Source organism: Pan paniscus, chromosome 4 (assembly GCF_029289425.2).
Source record: "Pan paniscus chromosome 4, NHGRI_mPanPan1-v2.0_pri, whole genome shotgun sequence".
Lineage (NCBI taxonomy): Eukaryota > Metazoa > Chordata > Mammalia > Primates > Hominidae > Pan > Pan paniscus.
Window position 1 is genome coordinate 142,124,104 of NC_073253.2, and position 14,876 is coordinate 142,138,979.

Sequence of the window (14,876 nt, forward strand, 5' to 3'; positions counted from 1 at the left end):
AAGGTACACTGAAGCACAGGAACATAAGCATAAGAGCCCTGTGCCCACAGAGAGCCACTGCTACCCTGGGGGAATTTCAGGAGTCCAATTAATACAGAAAAGAGACCTGTCTTCCTACTTCAACTAGGAAGAAAATATAGAATTCCCTCCCCACCCATGTTTTCCCAAATTTCAAACTCTACTTTTGAAAGAAAATGAGATTATTATTGTTATGAAACAACCAAAAACATTTAATGAAGCAACCCAAATCACTAGAAAGCCAATTTGGAAAAGACATCAACCCCAATCACTAGAAAGCCAATTGGAAACGACATTTCCTAGGTTTCATCTTGTAGAAGGTATTCATTTCAATGGGTATCACTGTAGGGAGAGACATCAGCAAATGTTTTGCTCAGTTAAGCTCCACAAGTTTAGCTAGATGGGCTCAGAGGGACCTATGAGTTAATTATATACATACAATGCTTCGGCTAACACAATTTAGAAAGTATTTGAAGTTCAGAAAAATGGAAAAACAAGTCCTTAACTGAGGTTGGGAATTGTCATTAGATTTCCATGCAGTATGGATACTTCTGGTAGATAGAAAATGACATCGTCCTCATCTCCAGAAATTGACTGCATATCCCTGGGAGAAAAGAGCAGAAATGTTCCTTGACATAGTTATTTGTGTGTGTGTGTGTGTGTGTGTGTGTGTGTGTGTGTGTGTGTGTGTGTGGTGGGGGGAGTTCAGTTCAACTTTCAATAGATTCTATTTTATTTTCATCTGGTGCTTAAGACTTATACACTTGTTTGTTCAAAATCCACATTTAAAATTTTAGTAACAGGTGAAGACGGGTACAAGTTGATTTAATCCACTTCAGTACAAGTTGTCCTGGCTGGTTCTTCCATGGGATGAGCTGTATCTATCACCGAGGTTCCAACATTCAGTCCTTTTGTAGTTACACATTGCAGCTTCTCTTGGATATTGGCACAATTTGGAGTAGGAGCAGAGTGGGGAAAAGCTAAGTTCATTTCTTAGTGAATCAAAATGATGAGAAGACATTGTGCCTTCGGTTGGAATGATCTTAAAATTGTTTCAGGAGGCCTTGGAATAGTATTTGGGAAAATTTCCCCTGTATCTTTCTGAATCAAGGGCTAGATTGGGACAGAGCTGTGTGATGAATCAGGTAGGCCCAGGCTCATTGGCCAGGCTGTGCTTGAGGAATTTTCTATTGTAACCAATGGGGAGAATGTCCCTTCCACAGATCGAGTCTCTGGGTTTATTTATTTTTCTTTTCACATATCCTGCAAACTTTCTCCTGCATTTATTCAACAGTCCAGGCATTTTTCCTAAGACACATGTTCTGAGAAGGCAGATTGGATAGGTCTCCATTGTTTAAGTAGATTTCAAGGTTTCCATTTGGCCAACTACTCTTTTCTAATATGAGAGAACTAGCTCATCCACCCAAAACCAAGGGGAAAAAAGCTGTTGGCTCTGTGCCATAACACAATGACCTGTGGTGGAGGTAAGGGAGTGAACAGAGCCCTGTGCACCACTGTGGAGCTGGGGGGCGGGGTGGGGGAGAGAGTGGGGGAGATGGGAGTAGGCTGCAGAGATCAGCCTTCAAAAGACTCACTGGCCACTTCTCTTTTCCTCTAAAATGTCAAGTTCTTTCCAAAAGTGGTGGGCATTTCCGCATGCTATGTTCTTTGCCACTTCCTCACGTCTTGGCATTCAGCCTCTTAACTATACCTGCTTCGTTAAGGCATTCCCTGACCACACCATAGTCCTGACTTCCGGTGTTTTCTGCCTCCACATTTTTTTTTTTTTGTCTTTTTCATGTCCCACAGCATTTTATAATATTTGTTTACTTATTATTGTTGGCCATTTTCACTAGATCTTTTACTTTTCTTTTCTTTTTTAATTTTATTTATTTTATTTTTCTGAGCCAGAGTCTCGCTCTGTCACCCAGGCTGGATTGCAGTGACACGATCAAGGCTCACTGCAACCTCTGCCTCCCAGGTTCAAGTGAGTCTCATGCGTCAGACTCCTGAGTAGCTGGGACTAAGACATGGACCACCACACCCAGCTAATTTTTGTATTTTTCAGTAGAGATGGGGTTTTGCCGTGTTGGCCAGGCTGGTCTCAAACTCCTGACCTCAGTGATCTACCTGACTCGGCCTTCCAAAGTGCTGGGATTACTGGCGTGAGCCACCATGTCTGGCCTCACTAGATCTTTTCTATTGACTGTCACTTAGTAGATGCTTAATTATATTTGTTGGAGACAAACATTTCTTAAACAAATGAATAAATTGCTGAATATCTTACTTTAATATTTAGGTTTCATACCTCCCCCTTTCTTAAAATTCATATTAAAATAATCTGTTGTGAGCTGGAAATTTTCTAGCTCATAAGCTGTATTCCTATTGAAATAATCGGTTCGATTTATTCCTGTATGCATATATATGATCAAAATTTACCAAGCAATTATGTAAAGAATTATTCTGGCCAGGTGTGGTGGCTCACACCTGTAATCCCAGCACTTTGGGAGGCTGAGTCAGGCAGATTATGAGGTCAGGAGATCGAGGCCATCCTGGCTAACATGGTGAAACCCTGTCTCTACTAAAAATACAAAAAATTAGCCAGGCATGGTGGCACGCGCTTGTAGTCCCAGCTACTCGGGAGGCTGAGGCAGGAGAATTGCTTGAACCCGGGAGGCAGAGGTTGCATCACACCACTGCACTCCAGCCTGGGAGACAGAGCAAGACTCCTTCTCAAGAAAAAAACAAACAAACAAACAAAAAAAACCAGAATTTCTTTCTTCATAGAACTTAAATTCTATCATCTAATTTTAATAACATGAACTTTCTTAGAAATACAGCAAATGCATTCTATATCGACAGACTATAGTGCAATGTTAAGTGCCAAGGCTCCGATATCATTTTCTGTCACTTATTTTTGTGTCCTCAAGCAAGTTACAAGATCTCCCTAAAGCATAATTTTCTTATCTATAAGTTAGGAAAATGAATAGTATTTGTTTCATAGAGTTATTACAAGGATTAAATGAGATAATATGTGGAAAAAATACATTGCTATTACTTTGAGTATTTACTTTCGTCATGATCACCATCATCAATGTTCAGCAAATGTGCAAGTACTTAACTATGTCAGACACTGGGATAGGATTATAGATTCAGCAACATCATTGTATAAGATGTAGTCAGTCTCTGATGTCATGGAACTTAGTGTCTAATTTACAGTTTATGTAAAAGGGGCCACAGTCTTCAAAGGGGGCAGCAGAGGGAACTCTGAAAGACTGACCTATTTCAGGCTTGTGCTTTACATAGTAAAGGCCAATTACAAATACACAGCCTTCTTATGTTACCCAGTTCAGTATTGACAGCATGTGGACACATTCGTTTTTTTAACCACCCTTGTCATGGTCCCCTCCCCCAACACTCACATACCCACTCCTCCTTCCTTAGGCTAATGCTTCCTACACGGGAAACTTTTGGGTCACCCTGTCCAATTAGCACATTAAATATCTATAATTTTATTAAAACCTTTGACCTAAGCCAGTCTGGAGATTCTTAATAGAGGCTTTAGGTGTCAGACAGTCCTGGTTTGTGTCCCAGCTCAGGCATTTATACATTTCATGACCTTTGGTGAGTAGTTTAACATCTCTGAACCTCTATATTTGCAAAATGGAAGAAAACAATAGTTGCTACTTCACAGGGTTGTTGGGTGGCTTCAGAGGTAAGGAAAGTGCTTAGTCCAGGTTTGGCTCAGAGCCAGCCTTCACTAAAATGACCCTTCTTCCTCCTGCGGTACTTCATGAGATCTCCCACTTGCAGAGAATTGGAGAGATGCACTCCAAGTCAATTGTTCATGTGAACAGAAGTGACCTAGAAACCTCAGTTTTACTGCCTATCAATCTGTCTTAATGAACAATTAGAAACTGGATACATGAAATTTTATCATCTTGCAAAAAGCCCTTTATAAACCATGAAGTCTCCTGCAAATGAAAGGAATCAGGATTATCTTCTCTTGGACTTTCTCATTATGTATGTGCAGACCTAGTCACATTTCTCTATTGTGGAATCATATGGAATTTCTCTCTATGATCACTAAGCACCAATTGCACAACTCTCTCTCTAAGGTGGTTTACGTGCTGTCTAGAGAATGACCTCTTGAATTTCTAGCAAGTTTGCAATTCCTGTTTGTGCATGCTACAACATGTAATGCCACATAAGTGATCCTTTAACGTGGCATTTAATCTGGGAAAAGAAAAGAAAACCTCTTGCCCTCAAAGTGTTGTATTAATTCTAGACTCTGGGGTCTTAATGGATTTTACCATGTAAATGGCTCTGCAACTGAAATTCAAGTACAGAAACTTATGAAAATACACAGTGGTACACTGAAGCTGGTAGGTACTGGCTATTGAGAGCTGATTTTGCTGATCACGTACATGTCTTTCTAGTTCTGCTTTGAGTGACATCATTAACATCAGAAATCTGCCATGGTAGGATATTTATATCACAGAAAATTAAAAAAAAAACACTATGTAAATTCAGGGTTTTTTTTTTTTTTTTTGAGAGCCAGTTGTTAAACATTTACCAGTCTACCAGTAGAAACACATTACTTGCTGATGTGTCTTTCCCCTCATCTCTGTTATCGGTGCAAAGTCCCCTCCAATTTCTGTACAATAAATCTCCCAAGTTATGTCAGTTCCAGAGCATTCCACCATTCAACCAAACTTCTGCCATAATGTTAAATAACTCTTAAAATCCTACCTTTCCCTGAAGGTTTCCCATATCCATCAGAGGAAAATTGATGCCGTTGTCTGATCCTTTCCAGGCTGGTTATGAAATTGCCATGGTAGACTTGTGAGTAATTGCTTTTATAGGGCTCCTAGACCTAACAACGTAGGAATGTTCGGTCATGCCCACTCTCAAGGAATCATTCCTTTTGACTATTCAGGTTCTATTGTGACCTTAGTCTTGCCCTTGATTTGCTTCAATACTAAACAAAAATATCTACTGTGCGTGATTTCACTGACAGCTGTTTTACTTGTCTAGTTAGGATATTGATGGAAAGGGAGAAAAGTTACAAAACTCAAGAGTCTAGATCTGAGAGCATGAGATAAAACATCTTCTTGTACCTCTTATCATTCATTGGTTTTAGAGTTAAATTTAGGCTGTCCTGTGCAAGAAAGTTTTAGTTTACAGTATATTTGTTAGGTATAAGGTGAGAATTTCCAAAACCAGGTTAGCAACACTCCAGGGATATACTAGTACCTGATTACATTGCTCAAAGTAAAATTTTAGTATAATTTAAACAAGAATCAGTATTGGGAAATGTCTTTCAAACCTTTAAAAAATATACCAAGAAATACCACTTTACAGAATTTATTCTAAGAAAATAACCATGGATGTGGGCAAAAATTTAGCCATAAAATTATTTCTAAAGAACATTGCTTATAATCATAAAAAACTGGAAACAACCCAAATGCCCAACAAAATAATTTGTTAGGCAAATTATAATGAGTTCATATGATGGCAAATTATTGATTCATTTATATAGTAATTATAGCTAACACTGAGCATTTATTATGTACTAGGCACTGTGGAAAGGGTTTTACTTGCATTGTCTCATTTTATTCTAACAACAGCCTCTATACAGTATCATCTCCATTTTACTGAGGCTAATAGAGGTAAATAATATAACCAAAGTCAGATAGATGAGAGCCTGGCGCCAACCCATGATCTGTCTCTACAGCCCATGCTCTTAACCACTGTGATTTGAGCTATTGTGAGTGTGTGCGTGTGTGTGTGTGTGTGTGTGTGTGTGTGTGTGTGTCTATTGCAGTGGGTTTAGGTCACAACAGAATCACCTGGAGGTCTCTTTCCAAACCATTCACCGCTAGATTCTTACTTGTCTCTCTTAGGGATAAATATTCTCTCAGTTGAAAATCACCACAATTGTGTTGGTGAGGATGTGGCAAAAATCAGAACCTTCAAATCCTACATTGCTTCTGGGATTGTATAACAGTGCAGCCACAAATAGTTTGCCAGTTCTTCAAAATATTAAGCACAGTTACCATATGACCCAGAAATTTCACTTCTATGTATATATTGAAGAGAATTAAAAGCACGTGTTCCCACCAAAACTTGAACACAAATGTTCATGTAGTAGCATTATTTATAATAGCCAAAAAGTGGAAACAACCCAAAATGTCCATCAACTGATAAATGCATAAACAAAATGTTATATGTCCATACAATAGAATATTATTCAGCTATAGAAAGGAACGAAGTATTGAAACATGCCACAACATAGATGAAACTTGAAAACATTATGCTAAGTGAAAGACACCAGACACAAAAGATTACATATTGTATGATTCCATTTATGTGAAACGTTCAGAATAGACAACTGCTTAGACAGAGAAAGTAGATTAGTGGTTGCCAGGGACTGAGGGTAAAAAAAAAAGGGGTGGGAATGACTGCTAAAGGGTTCAGGATTTCTTTTGGGGGTGTTGAAAATGTTCTAAAATTAGATAGGGGCGGCCGGGCGCGGTGGCTCACGCCTGTAGCCCCAACACTTTGGGAGGCCGAGGCGGGCGGATCACGAGGTCAAGAGATTGAGACCACCCTGGCTAACAGGGTGAAACCCCGTCTCTACTAAAAATACAAAAAAATTAGCCGGGCATGGTGGCGGGCCCCTGTAGTCCCAGTTACTCAGGAAGCTGAGGCAGGAGAACGGTGTGAACCCAGGAGGCGGAGCTTGCAGTGAGCCGAGATTGCGCCACTGCACTCCAGCCCAGGCGACAGAACGAGACTCCGTCTCAAAAATAAATAAATAAATAAATAAATAAATAAATAAATAATAAAAATAAAATAAAATAAAATAAATTTGGAGCAATAGCTATACAACTCTGAATATAATTAAAAACCACTGAATTGTATAGTTTAAAAGTTTGAATCTTATGGCATGTGAGTTAGATATCAATACAGCTGTTATTAAAGATAAAAAAATCATCACAATCATAAACCACTGTTACTTATGGGGAGTATGGAGTACGCTATATCCTTAAGGTATAGCAGTGCAGAAACGCTTAAAAGTAGTGACAAAGATAGATGTTCATGATGTTTAAAAAATCATAAACCAAAATAAGTCAACTGCTACAATTTTTTGGTTAAAAAATGTGCAAATGCTAAAAGGAATGTATCAAAATATTAGCAATGGTTATGCGTAGTTTTCTTTTGTGTTCATGTTTTCGTTAAAATATTTTAGAACATGCATCATTTTAAATTTTTTAGATTATCATTTTAAATTTTTTTAGTAAAAAAAAATAAGTATTTTTAATGCCATGAAATACTTTATAGGATGAAACTTGTATAGAAAAGATTAAACCATTTTCTTCACACCAGGAAGTCAAGAGACACGTAAAACAATTCTGGTCACATATAAAAACATATATGTGACCAGAATGTATAGAACGGCTCTGTGCAATAGAAATCTAATGCAAACCACATTCGTAATTGTAAATTTTCTAATTTCCACATTAAAAAGTGAGGAAAAAAAGATGAAATTCATTTTAATATATTTATATTTGAATTTTTTGAAGATAAAATTATCTTATTTAATCTGTCAAAATATAATTTCAACAAATAATCAATATAGAATTACTAATGACATATCAAAATTCTTTTCTTATATCAAATCTTTGAAATCTGGTGTTTTACACTAAAAGACCTCTCAAATCTAGCTACATTTCTAGGGGCTGGTAACCATGGTTACCATATTGGACAGCAGAGATACAATGGAACTATTTCAAAATTTTTATTCCATTTGCAAAAAGAGTTTTAATGTGTTCTTTAAGAAATAAATTTTTACCTACTAGAAACTTGAATGTAATGCTAAAACCAAACCAAATAACATTAATCTGATAAGCCTCAAAACTATTTAAAGTTATACAAACTGAAGATGAAAATATATATAGACATACCTATATATATATATTATGCAGAATAGTAATTTTGAATCCAATCTGCATTTTCCTCTAAAACTAGTAAGCTGAATAAATAAAATACAAAAAGACCAGGATTCTAATAGTAAGATGATACCATATAACAAACTCAGACAAGAAAGATGTGATATATAATTCCATCACTGTAATAGTTACCATCGTAATAGGTCAACTATTTAGTTCAACATGTATACCTTCAATTCCAGCTAAGAGAAGAAGCCAAATAGCCAGATGTCACTGCCAAAAGGGCACTTTCATATCTGGGCATCTGGACACTATTATAACCAATGAAGGTGGAGAAATTTAAAGGTACAGTTTGTAGGCATCTAGTAGAGAACCATTAGTAGTCTTTTAGATTGTACTGGAGAGTAGAATGTTGTGGTCACATGATCAGTGGATTAATTTCTGAGGACTTATTGAATTAGATATTCCATTGTCTTTAACTCATACATGCAAACAGTTTGTTTTGTATGCAATTGAGCACTCTCTCCTTCCTAATACAGTTTCTTCACTGATTCCTGGGCATTGTTCTCTCTTTATTCTCCTACTGCCTCAGTGTACACTCCTCAGGCTCATTTGGTAGCTCCTCACTGCTGTGACCTCTAAATGTATAACTACCCTAGAGTTCAAAGTTCAAAGTCCACAGTCCCACAGCTCACCACTCACATAACAACAAAACCCTAAATCTGAACTTTGAGCATAAACCTCTCCCCAGACCTCCAGAGCAATATCACCAGCAGCCAAGCTGATATTTCACAGGGTATAAGGCATCTCAATCCCTAATTCTGCCCCACAATACCCTGCCCCACCCTCCTGTTCCTTCATTCCACTCTCTCATTCCCATCTTTTCAATCCTGCCTGCTCTAACTTTGAAATATGTCCAGAATCAACCACTTCTCACCATCTCCACTGCTGCTACCATGCTCCAACTATCATCCTATCTCGCCATGATTATTTCAATAGATTCGAACCAGTCTCTGATCCTCCTTCACCCCCAACCCCTACAGAGTAGTTTCCAGGCAGCAGGCAGAATGGTCCTTTTAAATGCAAATCACTCCATGTCACTTTTCCGCTCAAAGGCTTTTATTGGCTTCCTACACATTCAGACTAAAACTTTCTTAAAATGCTGGAAAGATTTAGCTCCAGCTATAGCTCTTTTTTTTAGCTTATCAAATGCAGCACCACCAAATTTCACCTCCCCTCCCACCACCACCACTCCCTATAGACATGGAAGGAAGACAGGACAGGAAGACAGGAGAACACTCCCACTCCAAGACCTTTGCATCTTATGTTCCCTCTCTTTCAGACACCAGCATAGCTCAGTGCTTTACTTCTTCTGGTGTCTGTTCCAGTATCAACTTCACTGGGATACCTTCCTTGACTACTCTGTATAAAATAAATTAGCACCTCCATCTCTGCCCGTCACTCTCTATCCCTATATTGCAACTAGACTGTGTATATTTATTTGCTTTTGGTTATTACAGCAGTAGAACATAATTTCCAGGGAGAGAGAAACGATTTTGTTCTCTGCTTTATATGCAGTACCTGGAACAGTGCCTGGCACTACTAGTTATGCTAATATATCTTTTGAAAGAATAAAAGAGTGAATATGTGTTTGCTTAATAATAAGGATGAATCACAAGGGAAAATTAATGAACAACAAATCTAGGATGCTTATGTAGTAAAGGGTTTACCCTTGCCCGAAGAGAGGCCTGGGTTTTGCCCTAGGCTTCTTGGAGGTAATCTGTATCATATATGACAGCAATGTCTTTGTTTAGGGTGAGGACTGGCTCCAATGGAACTTAGGGTGGGGGGTGGCAATACCAGAATGACCATGTGACTTAGGGTGGAAGCTTTGGGTCACATGGTTATCAGGTGACCTGAACACTAAGTTCAGTCTTGTATATAATCAATCAATCCTCACGTCTACATAACTAAGCTCTAATAAAAACTCTAAATACGAGGTTCAGATAAGTTTATTTGGTTGACAATACTTTATGCATATTGTCACATGGCAGGAGGTTAATGGCAGGGGGATAATGCATGAGGTCAATGGCAGGAGGGTAATGCATCCAACAATTGAAACGTTGCAATTGGAACTCTCCCAGGCTCTGCCTTATGCATCTCTTTCTTTGGTTTATTTTAATCTGTAACCTTTCCCTATAAGTCATAACCTTGAGTATAATCACTTTCAGTGAGTTCTGTGAGTTCTTCTAGTGAATTATCAAAACTGAGAATAATTTTAGAAACCCTCTGAATTTGTAATTGGTGTCAGAAGTTAGGGCAGTTTTCGGGATTCCACCCTCAAACTTAGCAGTTGTCTAACTCCTGGCAATGCTAATCATACATCTGGCAAAGTTAAAGCTAAAAAATGGGCTTAGAGAGCATTAGGTCTAGCCCGTCATTTTGCTGATGATGAAAGCCTAGAGAAAAGATGCGACTTGCCCAGGTTACCTGGTAATTTGGTGACAGACGAGCATGAGACCTGGTGTCCTGAATCCCATGATCACATCCGCACACACACAATGGCTCTTCTTAACTTTTGTTTTGCGTCATATGCACCACTTTTTCTTAAGAAGGTTAATAAAAATTTATTGGACAATTAAGTTGGCTTAACTCTCCAGTATGTTAAGGTCAATGTCAAGGGGAGAAATTACTACTGTCTTTCAAAACTCACCAGGGCCAGCCCTGGACAAAATTGTAAAGTAACACAGTTCCTCTTTTCTCCCTTGCCTCTGCTTTTAAGCCCTGTGATGGGCCAGGGAAGTGCTGCAGGAGGAGCTGTATCAGTCCTCCTGAGCCACGGCTGTAGAGGTCGGGTTGGAAGCCTTTATGCTCAGTTCTATTATCTTTAACCAGTTCTATTATCCTTCACCTACACCATCATGGTCTGCCACACTCTCTTTCTTTGGAGGAAATCTGAAAAGTATAGGCAGCTTTAGAAGCTTTGGGAAACAGCACATGGTAAACTTAGTTCATCATGTGGGAAACATGTTGACAAATTCAAGGCATTATGCAAAAAAGGTTGTCAATCTGGCCATTACTGTACTAGTGTGATAAGTTACAGAAGCCAGAATTCAAGAGTTAGATGGACCTTGAACTTGTAAGCAAGGTTGTATATATTTTAAAACTCAATAAATATTTATGGAATAAATATAGAGTGAAAATAATAATATTAAACACCCCACAAATAGAGACCTTTGCAATTTCCATTTGGCATCTGACAGCCCTACAAGGACTGAACAAAGGATGAAAACCCAAGTTTGTAAATTTACAATTGAAAAGTAGCATAGGCCCTGAGCCATGACTTTAACATTTTAGGATCATAGATCCTTTTGAGAATTTAATGATTTTTCTCCCCAGGAAAACAGCAACAGCAACATAGTTTAGAGCACTTCCTGCTTCCAAATGCTGACTCGTTATGTCTATTTCGCAGATAGGAAGAAAAAGAGAGAGAGAGAGAGAAAAAAATAAGGCCTGGGTCCAAAGAAAAGTACACAGTTGAGTGCAAGTTTAGAATTACAGTGCTGTCATGTCCCCAGCAAATTTTTTCGTAGAGAATAAAAGTGGCTGTCACAGATACAGCACTTAACTGGTAATGATATAAGGCCAGATGTGAGTCTCCTTTCTATGATGGGTCAGTAAAGTGTAATAGGCAAATGGTTAAAGGCATGATTTTTGAGAACCAGGCTGCTTGAGGTCAAATCTTTACTGTGGGCAAGTTTCTTAATCATGTTGTGTTTTAATCTCATTTGTGAAACAAAGATTATAATAGGATCCACTTGTAGAGTAGTTGTAAAAATGGAATGAAATGCCTAAAGCAATGCATGGCACATAATCCACACCCAATAAATGTTTGCTCTTGGTATTAGGTGTTGGATACTGTCATTTTTATGAACACTGTCATTGTCTACATGGATGCTAGATTTATTCACTTGTGTAGTCTTCACCATTGAATTATGTTAGCAGATTTGCTCTTTTTAATTTTTTTTAAGTTAACTCAAAGACATGGTTTCATTATAAAGGAGTATGAAACTCATGTCAGTGGGCTTCTAATGGAGGTATATTCATTCAACATCAAATTTTTATTACCTGCCTACTATGTGCTTAGCACTAGGCTTTCCAGTTGCTTGTAAGGAGATTATGACTTGATTGCAAAGATAACTGTTAGTAATTTATGTGCGAATAAGAGACCAACCAAGTGTGAACTAACCACAGTGTAAAAATGTAGAGGCATCTAGTGGAATGAGAATAGCTTTGACAGATAAAATAGATGATCAGAATACCTAACCCAGGCCTTGAAGCAAGACTGGCTACATAATTTGTGGGGCCCAAATCAAAAAAAGGGGGCATCTTTTGTTCTTAAAGTATTTGGAATTTTAAGACAGCAACAACAGAGCATTAAACCAAGCACAGGACCCTTCTAAGAGTGGGTCTTAAGACACTACACATCACATGCTCTGCCTTGAAGGATGGGAAGACTCATGGAGTGATTACCGTCATTAGCAGAGTGACACTTTCCAGACTGTCAGTCATGCCATTCACATGCCTCTGTGTCCTTTCTTGTACTTTTTCTCTGAAGCAAAATGTTTTTACTTACTTTTTCAACCTATGCAAACCCTACCTATCCTTCAAATCCCAGCTTGAGTCTGAGCTCAGAGGGAACACAATAGAATAAAAAGAGTCCCAGACTTAGAAGAGCAAAGGTCAATTCTGCATTCCATCAGCTCTAGAACTATGAGCAAATTCTCTTAACTTTTCTCATAGTGGGTTTGCACACATGCCACACAGGGGGATCAAAAGGCATCAGAAATGTAAAATAGCTTTGAAATAATAATTCCTCATATTGACAAAGAGCTTTATAATTTTCCTGTAAACCCTTCCCTAGCTTCTACAGGCTACGAATAGCTCTTGCTAAGTGTCCAGTGCCTGATTAAAACATACATGCACACATGCACGTGAGCACCTCTCTGTCCCTCCCACCACCTCTCTCTGCTTAGCATATATGATTTTTCTTATTATCTCATGTAACTTCTTAAGATCATCAGGCCTTCAGTCTTTACCCCTTCCAAGCCACGCTCCTCACTAAGTCAGTATGATCTTTCTAACTTATGGTTCCTCACTGCCTAGTGTAAAGTTTCCTAAATCCAATGGCACAGAATCAGTGTCTTTTGAGGCATTTGTTAATCAGTGTTCTGGGAAAAGAGGTGCAGTTTGAAAAAAAGCCTCATGCTATAGCCCTCTGTTGTAGGTTTCCAATGCATATGTAAAACTTCTGAGAAATCCTGCAATAAAAAAAGTTAATTTAACTTTGTTCAAATCAGAATTTTCCATATTAATTTGTGCATATTTACATTTTATACAATACCTATGTTCTGCAGAAACATTTTGTCAAATGCTGGCCTGCACTCAGGCATTCTGCTTGTTTTATAGAACCTCTAGGATCTATTGCTACCCTAGGTTTCTAGTTCATTTTCTGTCACCCCTTTCACAAACCCTATGCCGCAGAAACAGTGGGCCATTTTCAGTTTCTTGAAGAACTCTGAGCTCTGCACCTGTTGTGCTCTCTGCCAAGAATGTCTTTCCTGTCACTCATCCATCCATTTATTCCCCAGTGATGTGTTTCTCTTCACTGAAGACACAGCTCACTTGCTCTGTAAAGACATCTCTGACATTTTCAGTAACTACTGTCTCCTACTTCCAGTGGTTAACACCTCTAAAGAACTTCATACAAAAATGATTCCTGAGCATTAATGAATGCCTTCTTTGTGTCAGTTATTTAGCTTTTATTGTGATGTAGACAACCATCTAAGATGATTAAAATAAGGTCTACTTTACAGATTAATAAATACATGGATTAAGAAACCCACTTCTTTTTCTGCCTTTTGAGTGGTGCCCACCATCGACCTAGCTGCCCCATTCCAGAAACACAGAAGACATTTTGAAAATCTTCCTCTACCCTACATCCAGTCAGGTGTCATGTCCTATAAATCCCAGATTCCTAAACAACCTTAAAACCTGTCCATAGGCCAGGCGCTGTGGCTCACACCTGTAATCCCAGCACTTTGGGAGGCTCAGGTGGGCGGATCATTTGAGGTCAGGAGACCGGCCTGGCCAATATGGTGAAAACCCGTCTCTACTAAAAATACAAAATGAGAACACATGGACACAGGGAGGGCAACATCACATACCAGAGGCTGTCAGTGGGTGGGAGGAAAGGTGGGGAGAGCATTAGGACAAATACCTAATGCATGCGGGGCTTAAAACCTAGAAGACAGGTTGATAGGTGCAGCAAACCGCCATGGCACAAGTATACTTATTTAACAAACCTGCACATTCAGCACATGTATCCCAGAACTTAAAGTAAAATTGAAAAAAAAAAAAAAGTTAGCCGGGCATGGTGATGGGTACCTCTAATTCCAGCTACTCGGGAGGCTGAGGCATGAGAATTGCTTGAACCCGGGAGGCGGAGATTGCAGATAGCCAAGATTGCGCTGCTACACTCCAGCCTGGGCAATAGAGTGAGACTCAGTCTCAAAACAACAACAATAACAACAACAATCTGTCCATAGCTATCCATTTACGCTGCTACTAAGTTAGCCTGGATCAGTATCATCTCTTGGCTGTGTTCCTGCAGTAGCTTCTGGGCAAATATTCCACCTCCATGTTGCCACAAGCACGATCATTTCCTAAAGTGCAGATCTGATCATGCCAATTGCCCTGCTTAAAGTTCTTGAGTGCCTTCCCATAACTCTTAGGAAAAGAATCCAAGGCCCTTAATACAATGTAACAGATCTTTAAGGATTAGCTACTCTCTGCTTTTCACCTATATTTTGTTATTAATTAGGATCTCATAGTCTACACAGG

At 38.8% G+C, this 14,876-nt stretch overlaps 1 protein-coding gene across 14 annotated transcripts in view; it reads right to left on the reverse strand.

Moving 5' to 3' along the window:
- PPP2R2B (protein phosphatase 2 regulatory subunit Bbeta) overlaps window positions 1–14,876 on the reverse strand; it is a 483,915-nt gene that overhangs the window by 282,155 nt on the left and 186,884 nt on the right. The gene's annotated exons all lie outside the window — the stretch shown is intronic.